Raw genomic sequence first — 11,481 nt, 5'->3', positions numbered from 1 at the left:
TAACGAAGCCTATAAGTTTGTGATAATGATAATGAAATAATACATACTTTATTTGCCCTTACACTTTACGAATTACATTTTTTTTAGACCGGCATACATACACTGAAATAGACATTACTTTTCGCAATACTAAATGCTAGATTGATTTGGTCGTTTTATCTACTTATACGATATACTTATACATTATTACTCATACACGCTTTATCTACTTATACGATATACCTATACTTATACTATATTGCTTTGGTACATACGTATATGTGTTTTGACTAGTTGTATTTTATTTGCTCAAGTTATGGTATGTCTGTTCAGTTGTGTTAGCATTTCTTCTCTCTAACCACTTAATTAAGAATCTTTATATTTTTCCAACTATTAGGCAAAGTATTAGTTCGCTATTTTGCCCTTTTCTCCTTGTACTTGAATATTATTCGCTTCTCTTTTGTAAATTTGTTTCTTCTGTGGAGAATAATTTACATTACATTAGAGAGCCTGGAGACTAAATGGCTGGGGAGTTTTCGGGTCAGCCTGCACCAAGCCCTCCACCAATAATAAAACTCTGCGTGACTTTGTCGGAGACTGATGTTCTTGCATGACAGTGTTCACCTAAATAAGTGTTCACGATCGACGTTGCAGTTAAACGTTTCTTATCTCGATCTCTATGGGAATCTTTGTGTACACTTTTTGCCTCATTAACACAAGGCTATGATTTTTAATCAGTTATCCAAAAGTGCATTGGATCTCTGAAAATTGAAATGCCACATTTCCGAGCAATGATGCTTTGAGAATTCGAAATTTTACAAAGAATGTATTGGATCATTAGGGCTTATGCCACCCAATAGTTTTATCAGTTTTTGATGGCTCGTTATGAAAGCTACAAGGCTTCAAGTTGGAGATTTAACTAAGTTCAACAAGTTCTTTTGCCTTTTGAAGTCACTTAGTTAGCGTGATGCCTTATGTGAGGGAACTCGTATGTTAATGAAACAAATTTGTAAATAGGATGATGCCTTATGTGAGAAAACTCGTATGTTAATGAAACAAAATCCTAAACAATCAGGTCAGCAAAGATTCCCTTCTACGCACCGCTTTTGCATGCAATGTCGAAAGATTGATCACTTTTGCGTTATCAACGCAACCTTGAGTGGCCTTTTTCTTAACAATACTTGAGTAACAGTTACGAACTCAGCACAAAATGATCAGTTCCCAGTCGTGCTGGCTACCGCAGTTGACAGAGCACTGTCCCGGTATCGCAGAGGTCGTCTGTTCAAATAAAAAAAAAATTGTTTCATTCCGACGATGTTGCCTCTTCTCATCTTATCCTCTCTTTTCAAGGCCCCTTGTTTGTTGTTGTTGAATACGCTGCCAATGGCAATCTTCGTCAATTCCTTCAAGACAGAAGACCGTTACTTGAGTACGAAGATGGTGCCCAGTCCCCTGGGCACCTCACTTTGCAGGACCTTTTGTCGTTTTGTTACCAAGTCGCTAAGGGTATGGAATTCTTGTCCTCCCGAAAGGTAAGCATCGCTTTGTTCTTTCAAATTAATCACAATTCACAGTGCTTAGGAGTCATGCTCTTAAGAAAAAGCTTTGGTTCTGCAATTTTCTCTTTACCAGTGCATCCATCGAGATCTGGCAGCTCGAAATATTCTGGTGAACGAAGATAGAGTTTTAAAGATTGCCGATTTTGGATTGGCGAGAAACGTCCATGAAGATGATTATTACAGGAAAACAACTGACGTAAGATTTATATAGTGTTATTTTTTCTGGTTGTCTTTTTTCAGTACATTAAAAACAAAAAAAAAACCCACTTTTCATTGTTGCTTAAAGGCACGCGCGCAAGCTATCGATTGAGCGTTTCCTCCGGTAGCAGTTCGAGTTGGGGAGAGATGAGAATCTGCTCAGGCTCGAAAACCTTCTAATTGAGAATTCGTCAGCATTTGCAGGCAACTAGGAACCCTTAACACGTGATCCTATGGCGTCACATGTTATCGCCCGACTCTTCACATCAAACCGTTACGAGAATCTGTTTCGAAAATCGCGGTGACCTCCGACGAAACTGCTAGCTAGTATAGTTGCACGGGTTAGGCTGGTTGAAATAACGAGTTGTGTTTGCCTTCTTCTTTCTTATCTTTTTTGTTAGGGAAGACTACCTGTGAAGTGGATGGCTCTGGAAGCGTTAATTGATCGAGTTTATACAACACAAAGTGATGTGTGAGTGTTGATCTCTTGTGGATAATAATCGAGTTTTCTTTCGTTGTGCGAGCATCTATAAGGCCGCAGTTCTTTCTTTAAAAGCCCTCTGGCGGAATTTCTCAATTTTTTTCTCAAATTCGAAACGATATTGGTTGAGAGTGGTTTCAAAACTGCCCTTGTTTTGAAGCCGTCCAGAGTTCGTTGTTAGGTAGCTCCAGACACGACGACTTGGTCAAGAGCGAGACTGGTGGAAAACAATTGGTTGAAGCAATGTGTCTGCATGTTCTGCACGTGCATCATACATTTTGATACTTTCAGTTGACGTCACGTAGCTGACGTCGTCTTCCTTGGTTAAGCTCCTTAATCTCGGTACTGACAGAATGAATCGCCATTTACCTTTTAGTTTCCTTTCATTTTTCGCTTTCACTCTAGTTTTAGACCAGTTGTCTTGGTGTTTGCTCTCCCATTGTGCCCTTTGCCTACCTCTGTGTTCCATAAGTCTATTCTTTTAAGTAGTGCCATAGATTTCTTTTTTTTTTTCTTTTTCGGCTAGTCATAAGGGTTTGATGTTACATCAAGAGAATATCCCTTCATTGATAATAGAACTTCTTCATTCGCAATACTTGTTTACCGGACAGTGGTTGAAAAATTGCGAGGGGGAATTTGCATACTGATTACTCCTTGGAGTAAAAGAGTCTTGTCTCTCTCTTTTGGGACGTTGCTCGAAATCTGTACTTAACAGGCATGAAATGAGAAAAAAATTCTTCGATTTGTACCTTCTCTTGGTTTTTGGTAAAACGCAATTTTTGCGGTAGACGCGACGTCAAATCTCTCTAATAACGTGCCTACCATCTCTCAGTTAACCAATCAGGATATGCGAAAAGCATGTTTCACTGTGTGATATATAGGTGGGGTGCAGCCAATCTCTAGAGACACAGGTAACAATGATGTAATGTACATTGCTGGACCAACATCGCAGCGATGACGTCACGTGAAAACCACTGAAAACCAGTCATTTTAATTTGTAAATCTTCTCTTTCCGTAGATGGTCGTTTGGAGTATTAACCTGGGAAATTACAACTTTTGGTAGGAGTAAAACCTAATGTTTTTTCTCTAAAAACCTGTGTAAGGAAAACTCGACCTATGGTCAGCAGCGTTCCTTTTAGATCACGGATGACTTCACGATGCTGTATGCCTTTAATTTACTACACTTTGGTAACTGGCTTAAAAATATCGCGCCAAATTTTTGCTCTCCCGTGCGTTTTCGCGCCCTAATCGCTGGTGCAGGTTTTGATTGGCTAGTTCTGTGATATGATTTTATTATAGTGCCGTGGTTTTCGTTCTACAAGATTCTGAATTACGGCTAAATGCTAGTAGTTAACAGTCTTTATTTAATTTGCTCTTTTTTTTTCTTTTGGTTTTGTGAGTGGTGTAAATAAAGGTAAAAAGAAATGTAAAGCTGTAGTCCAACAGGATAATTAACTACTTAGGGACGCTTTTTAGTATTAAAGTGTCCCTGTGATAAAAAAAAAATCACTTCCTTTTTTTCTTCAGATTTTGAAAGTGTGTTTGCTCAACACCTGACTGGCAAAATTTTTGAGGTTTGAATTTTATCCAAAGGGCGCTTTAGTTTTAGATTTCACTGTCCGCCATTACTCACGTTCAAAAATCAGAGGCTTGGATCCAGGGAAAAATGACGTCATTTACTCAGTACCTTAATAAATTTCAGCGTATGAATGCAGCAGTTTGTTATCTATGCAAAACGCGAGTTTCAAAGTCTGAAAGTCCATGTTTGATCTAGTGAGCCTTTGACGTCATTTTCTCCTCGATCTAGCTCTCTCAAGATCCTAAAGTTAGTAATGGCGGACCGTTGTTAAATCGGAAAATTCCAGTTAAAATACTTGAAACAGGTGTCTTATTGAAATCATGGCTTAAAAAAGTTTGGTCGCTTAGTGTTTAGTCAACATAGTTTTGAAATCCAAAGAAAAAGAACAATTGATTTTTGGTCACAGTGGCACTTTGACAATGTGGTCTTCTTAATGCATGATACACTAAAGAACAACTCACTTGGTTGTCGAACTTAGTGTACCACACAACATTAAGGACATGTGAAAAACGTTCAACCACAATCCCCCAGTTCTGAAAGTATGTGAGTTGTGTCGGTATCTGACTTTCCATTTGTATTAACTTTCAGGTGGCTCTCCTTATCCTGGTATTCCTGTGGAGAAGCTTTATTCACTACTCAAGTCTGGCTACCGAATGATTCGACCGATCAACTGTTCCAAGGAGCTGTAAGTTCAGAACAACATGGACAATCAAACAGCTTTTTGTCCGTCTTTTTTATTTTTTTTTATTTTCGCATTGTAAATAATGATAAATTACATTAGTACAGCCGAAGCCAGGGGCGTAAATTGCCTGATGGACCTTTATGGTGTACTTTTCGGCGCCTCCCTCGTGTGGCGCGTTTCGTTCGCGCGCGAGTTAAACTTGGAGACTACTCGTATTCAATTTCCTTTCCTAGAAATGGTTTATATTTTTAAACAATAACCTTTCTCGTCTTACGTCTTATCAGCTACCAGATTATGCTAAACTGCTGGCAAGAATTTGCTGAAAATAGGCCGACGTTTCCAGATCTTGTGCGGGAGTTTGATAGAATGATTTCCATGCTATCAGACAAGGTAAGTATCTTGCTTAAAAGATGTAAACTAGTTCGTAATTGTTTGCTGACACTTTGTTAGTACTGTCTTATGGTAAAAGAAAGCGTCAGTGCCAGGGGTTCATGATTTGGAGTGAATAGCCAATACTCCAAGTTTTAGTGATAGTTTCCTCAGACATGGAGGCTCATTTCTGGAAAATCCGTAAAACGTTACGGGTCCGAAAAGCCATTTGTGAAACTGCTATCCGCTTGTTTAGGAAAGCTGGTCTTTTAAGTACTGTTTAATAAACGAGCAGGAGTGTTTCATCGGGTTTTAGACCCGATAAATAATTAAACACCAGGTCACCGGCAGCCTCGCAGCCCGGCATTCATAGGCTAAGTTACTGAGCAAACAACTGTAAAATGGATGCGAGGCTGCCAGTGAGGTCTGTATCAATACAAGGTCACTTGTTATTTGTATTGTAATTCCAATAGGCCTGTTTCGATGTATTAAAATTCAGCTTGAAAGAGAAGTTTAGAGGACCAAGACAGAGGGAAGTGGATGATATTTTTCACATTCATTCCAACGTGTTTCAATTGTTTTTGTCCTCACTACCTCACTATCAAGCTGACTATTTGATATTTGGAAAATGGCCTTTCAGTCTGCATAAACATTAGAAAAGCAAAGGTTTGTATCAAAACAGGGTCACTGGTAGTCTCGCTTCCATTCTCAGGCCCTGTTTATATGGAGAAAATTTTTGTCCCGGGTTGAATTCTGACTCGCCTACCCAAGCTACCCTGGGCGAGCCAGTTTTTCCAACATTTCCTTGCAAAACGCGGCGAACCGTTTACATGAGGAAAAAAAATGACCCGCCTATACCCGTTTTCGAAGATAGGCTCACTCTCCTAGCCGGGCCAACTGTTTTTCATGTAAACACTTTGGCCGGGTCAACTCGGTCAATGCAAGATAATGAGAGCATGCGCAAGCGCTGTGTACCCAGTATCCTCATGATCGAACTGAGACGGGCAGCTCTTGACTCGGGCAAAAGGGCAGTTCTTTTGTCATATAAAATCTCGCTAAAATTGACTCGGCTGGGAGGGTGACGACAATTTTTCTTCGTATACAACGGGCCCTTAGGCCAGGTAAGTGCGAGGATCTTTTCTTTCTTTCATTTCGCTTTCTTTTTCCTTGAAAATTTGTCAAAAGACCCTTTTTTCAAAACAAAGGGATCGCAGTTTCTCAAATGGCTCTTTGGGCCCGAAGAGTTTTCGGGACGTTCGAGAGACGGGCAATGAAGGTCTTTAATATTGATAACTCACAAGTCAGAGAAATGTGTTAGTTGTCAGCTTCAAGTCATGAGTTCCAGCCAAGACATGAATCCTTAGTAGACTTAAAGTGGGTCTTACATTGCAATTGCTAAGTCGACTTACTATGGCCGTTTATACGTGAGAAAATAAGCCGCGACTTACATAAGACGCGAACACCCCGTTTAAATGGTACAAAATCGAAGTTTACGGCTCACTCCATCTGCGGCTACGGCTCCTGCGCGTGCGTTTGTTTTACCCCCAAAACGAGGCATCAAAATAAATTACGTCATCATTGGACCAGTTGGCCGGTAACTTAGCCGCGTACCATTTACACGAGCATTTCGCGTCTTTTGTAAGCTGCACTGGTATAAATGGGCCTGTTCGCGTCTTATTTTTCTCGTATAAACGGCCCTATTATTATCTTGTGTGGTCTTACTTGTTGTTGTTCTGTTCTGTCGTTTCGTTGATTGCGTTTCATTGGCCCTGAAAAGCCCCTATTGGGATTGGTCAATTAAGTAAATATGTGGTGTGTATGTTCTTAATTAGTATCTGGCTTAACTCTGATGAATAATTTCGTAAGTGTGGTCGTGGTGGTTCCTGGTATTAACTCCAGTCTGTCGACGAAAAACAATGCGCTCCACACTTCACTTACCATCACAAGAGTTTAAAATGAAAATGAATAGTTAATAGTAAAGAGTATCCTACATTACCACTAGATTTCTTTCAGATGATGTCACGACGTCGATGTCTGTAATTAGGGAGCTTTAGCAACGACAACGGCGACGGCAACGATAACGTCCCAAATTTGCGTATTTAGTGGGCAAAAACAATAGCTTTGCACGCTCTGCGTGTGCGTTTTTCACTTTTGTCCATTTCTTTGCCGTCGTCAGCAAAATTACAACGTGAAATAGCCAAATTTGAAGTTTTATGGAGAGCGTCAGTACTTGGAGATAAATTTTCATTTTCTCCCCTAAATTAAGCGTGACTCGTCGGTTTCATTCTTGAGGGATTGCCACACCGATGTCACGTTAAAAAGCTTGGAATAGTCTTGGAATATTCGCGAAATAATTACAATAGCGCGAATTCAGGTTATGTTTTGAGATGACGTTCTCGTTTCCGTTCCCGACGTAGTTGCTATAGCTCCCTGTTATAGATGCGAGGACCCGAACTAATCTTTCGAGAATTGAACTTAGTTGTTATGAAAAGAATTTTGCTTCCTCGCGGTTGAAAACATGGCAGCTGTTTGTTGATATTAAAACGCTTTATTTTCATGGTACTTTTCTCAAAGCTCTTTCCAGGTTCGAGACCAGGGGCCCGTTTCTCGAAAGTTCCGATAACTATTCGGGCCCGAAAAGCCATTTGCGAAACTGGTAACCGCTTGTTTTGGAAAGCCGAAGAAAAATGACTGTGAAGTTTGACGACTTAAATAATATTCGTTCTTGAGATACAAAGGGAATGGTGACATCCGAAAATGGCCCGTAAGTTTCGGGACTTTCGAGAAACGGGCCCCAGGGCCCGGTTGTTCGAAAGCCGATTAACTTAATCCAGGATTAGCGTAAACTTTGGTTTGCTTTTTTAACTTTTGGGTGGAAGCTTCTTCTGGGATTAGCGTTAATCGGCTTTCGAACAACCGGGCCCAGGTTTGGAAATCCCTATCCGGTTCGACATAGTTGTCTTTTACCGAAAAAAGGGAAAGGACAGCGATAACAAGTAACTATCTTCAAGACATACGAATTGACTTTACAAGTTGGTAAATTGCTGTTCTCTTCCTCTTGTTTTTAGGAATACCTTGACCTCCAGCCTCCGTTACTCAGCCCTCTTGCCGCCAGAACACCTTCTTCGTCTGAAGAAGACAACGTGTTTGGAAGCTCGGAACAAGTCTGTGACCTAACGAAAAGTAATGATGGTGTGAATTTTCGATACGAAGTGGAAAACACCGAAGAAGATTGTGACGAAGTTGGTGACGGGTATGCAGACATCAGACGCGACACTGGCAATGAGCCGCTGTTGTTTTTTAGCGGGAGCAGGACCTCAGTGTCCTCTAATACATCCTACTTGGGAAAGCAGTCATTGAACCAGTGCAATGGGAGCGTGGTTTCGTTATCATCCCAGGTTAGCAAACACAGTCTAGCCGTCGAGGACGATGTTGAGGAACATGTAGGTCTTCTGCAAAACGACGCTAGTCAGGGGAGCGATGACGCGTTCGAAAGTGTTGACGCTATTAGTGAAGACACAAAACCACTAAAGGATACTCAAACTTCTGCGGAACTCGATCCGGCGGTGTTAGTGCATTACGCATGCGCAGAAAAGCCAGGGCCTCCCCGAAGACCTTCCCAACAAACAGAGGTGTGATTCAGGCGAACACAACTTAGGAAAATGTCAAGGTGTTTTTGAAGTTGGCCCGTTTGAAGAATGCGTTGGTTCTTTAATTTAATCCAAGCTGCGGTTCTCTCTTGAGAGACAAGTTTTTCTCAATGTTAAACTCCCACGATCGTATTTTTCGTGTAAATGATCGTCATTTTGAGGAAAGATGATCTTAACGAACCGCGTCTTGCGTCGTTGTGTGGTTCAAAAGAAATTTATCAGTAGAGTTGTGCTTAATGCATGCTGGGATATGCATTGAATTTGTACTCGTAACACTTAAATCTCAAAACTGGAGAAAGGTGCGCGATTTCCATCTTTAGCTAAAACCAGATAGGTACACACAAGCAAAATCGTCGAAGAGAGAATTTGTAGACTTCTCTTTCCCACTGTCTCCCCCCTCGACAACTTAACTTGCTTGCGAGAAAGTGGGAGGGATAGTTAGCTATGCCCCCCTCCCGGAAATATCAACGTGTAAGTCCCTAATCTGTGACAGGAGCCAATGGGCTTCCGACTGCGACAGGTGTACCTGATGCCTTATTCGTTCTACCAAATCCTTGACTTATGTCGCGTTCTGTTCGAATAAAACATAATTGAAGAGGCGCATGCGCAGAAAGGCCAATCGTAGTTGCGGATCAACTGGGACAGAATTACTTTTGTCACAAGCCAGCTGCGAAAACAAAATTTATGAATTATTCATTCTTCTTTCATTCATACTCTCTTTGACAGGTTTATATGTTCGATCGACGCAGGTAAATTGTTAGTGATGTAATATCTTCTAAATTATTTGCCACGGCTTGTTGCAAAGCAACAGTATATCTCCTCTTATTAAATTTTCAACCTCGGTTAATGCATTTTCGTGCTCTGATTGGTTCACTCAATCTCGGTTATCAGCTCGTATACCTTAATTTGACCTTATATGAAAGGAAGAGTTTTCGGAGAGATAAAGAAGGGGACTGCGTGAGGTCTTGGTTCACAGAAATACATCAAACGAAGAGCATATTTTTGTTGTAAGAGAGTTTGTTTAAATGAACTTTGGCAGCTCTTCACCAAGCAGACAGGACTTTCCGTAATCGACTGACATCATCCCGGCAATAAAAACAGATCGAGATGGAAATTTGTTTTAGTGTATACCATGCATCAACCGAGTCAATCGCTAAAATTTGCTCCTCGGTAACCGAAGCGAAACGGGAAGCTATTTTATTTGGTTTTTTTTCCCCGTTTGCTCAGAGATGAATGGTTACAGGAGCCAATAGTGAATTGGAGAAGAGTTTTTATCTGTCACTTTGCGGCCTTGCCTCCAGCACAGTCGCAAATGGATTGAAATTTAGATAGACTTTACGCGTGAAACAAACAGAGGGTCGCCAATTTTAACCAATCAGAAGAGGCCATGTCATGCGTGACTGCTTCTTCCATGTTTTTTCAGGGACATGACAACTGATTTTCGCCGAAACGGGTATTCTAAAAATAGACTCATTTGACTGTGGTGGGGAGCCCACCCATGCCATGACAACACTCTTATCTAATTCACTCTTGCATGAACCCATTACCCGGAGCCTCCATCTTCTGTATTAACCCACTGTCCCGTATCTTTTTATTTTTTAGAAGCACCTCCCAGGGGGGTTGTAGCGGGTGTTTTCACAATAGCCAATCATAAGAGACCTATGGTCGGCCACTGATTACATCAAATGCATCACACCCGAAACACGAAGGTATTTCAAAATGATGAAAAGATACAGTATAGCAGTTCTAAAAATAAAAAGATACGGCACAGGATTGACTTAAGTGGATAATACGTATGGAGGCGTAATGGGCTATTCACCGAAGTGGAGGTAGCTATAGAGGTTTTGCACGGCAACCATGTTGCATGGCAGGAACAATGGATGCTTTCTCCTATGGGAACAAATGTTCTTTCTAATGCAAAACATTTTCATTGTTTCTGCCATGCAACATGGCTGCCATGCAAAACCTCTATTGGTGGATATTTACCGTTATGCGAAGCGGGAGGTAAGTATCCACCACTAGCCACCTCCATTTCGGTGAATAGTTGTTTTAGTATATGATAAAACAGTGAGATAACATACACAAAAGGATTACTTCAACTTATTATTCTCGCAACGATTACAATATCTTCGGGCGCAAATCCCGCGGGATTTGTTTGGAGGTGAATAGCAAAGTTTGAGTAGCCAATCAGAGCTCGCCTTTTACGCTTTCCAATGTTTTAGTATATTTTAATACTTTCTATAAATTTTTGGAAATGTAATTGGTTCAAAAATTCTCTCTAGCAAGTCGAGAAGTTCAAACAAATACTGTAATAAAGGTCAACTGAAACAGTAAAAAACCGTGCTCAAATACGCTCAGCAGAACACTTTTATTTTAAAATAAGTCTTACAAGAATAAGCTTAGAAATTAATAACACCTGGGTTAAAAACGAGAGCTCCAAGACAAAAATTGTATTGCCTACAACAAAAGCTATCATCATGGATAATTCTTCAAGAAAATAACAGCTTCGTATTCAATATGAATATTCTTTGTACTTTGTTACCATACAATGGTTGTATTGGACGTCTTAATAGTATAGAGATGACTCGGAATTTAATTCTATCAAGTAAACATTGGAATTATTTACCACAAATGAAATATAATGCATTCACATTTCTCAAATGATACCCTCAGAACATGACGACAAGCTAAGAGGTTTCTCCGCTGGCAACGAACTTAAAACATTTCGTGAACCAATTAGATTCCGTAAGAAAATGAAGCTGGCTCAAGCGCAGGAAAGGCGCAGTGCAGTAAGGTCAAAGTTGTCTTCCTGGTTGTTTAAGAACAAAGGGGTGATATATTTTAGCCAAACACTTCGAAGGAATCTAAAGCCAATCTATAGATTTCTGTTGACAGTCAACGGAAAACCGCTTGGACCTGGTTGTTCAAAAGCCGTTAAACGCTGATACCAGATTGAAAATTAACCAAAGAGTTTATTTCTCTAC

The 11,481-nt window shown here is 40.5% G+C and overlaps 1 pseudogene; it reads left to right on the top strand.

The window, feature by feature from the left end:
• LOC138043652 (fibroblast growth factor receptor 4-like) overlaps positions 1 to 9,348 on the top strand; it is a 29,012-nt pseudogene extending 19,664 nt beyond the window's left edge.
• Positions 9,349 to 11,481: the final 2,133 nt, after the last annotated feature.

This window comes from Montipora capricornis, chromosome 3 (genome assembly GCF_036669925.1).
Source record: "Montipora capricornis isolate CH-2021 chromosome 3, ASM3666992v2, whole genome shotgun sequence".
Taxonomy (NCBI): domain Eukaryota; kingdom Metazoa; phylum Cnidaria; class Anthozoa; order Scleractinia; family Acroporidae; genus Montipora; species Montipora capricornis.
This window is presented reverse-complemented; position numbering and strand designations above follow the sequence as displayed.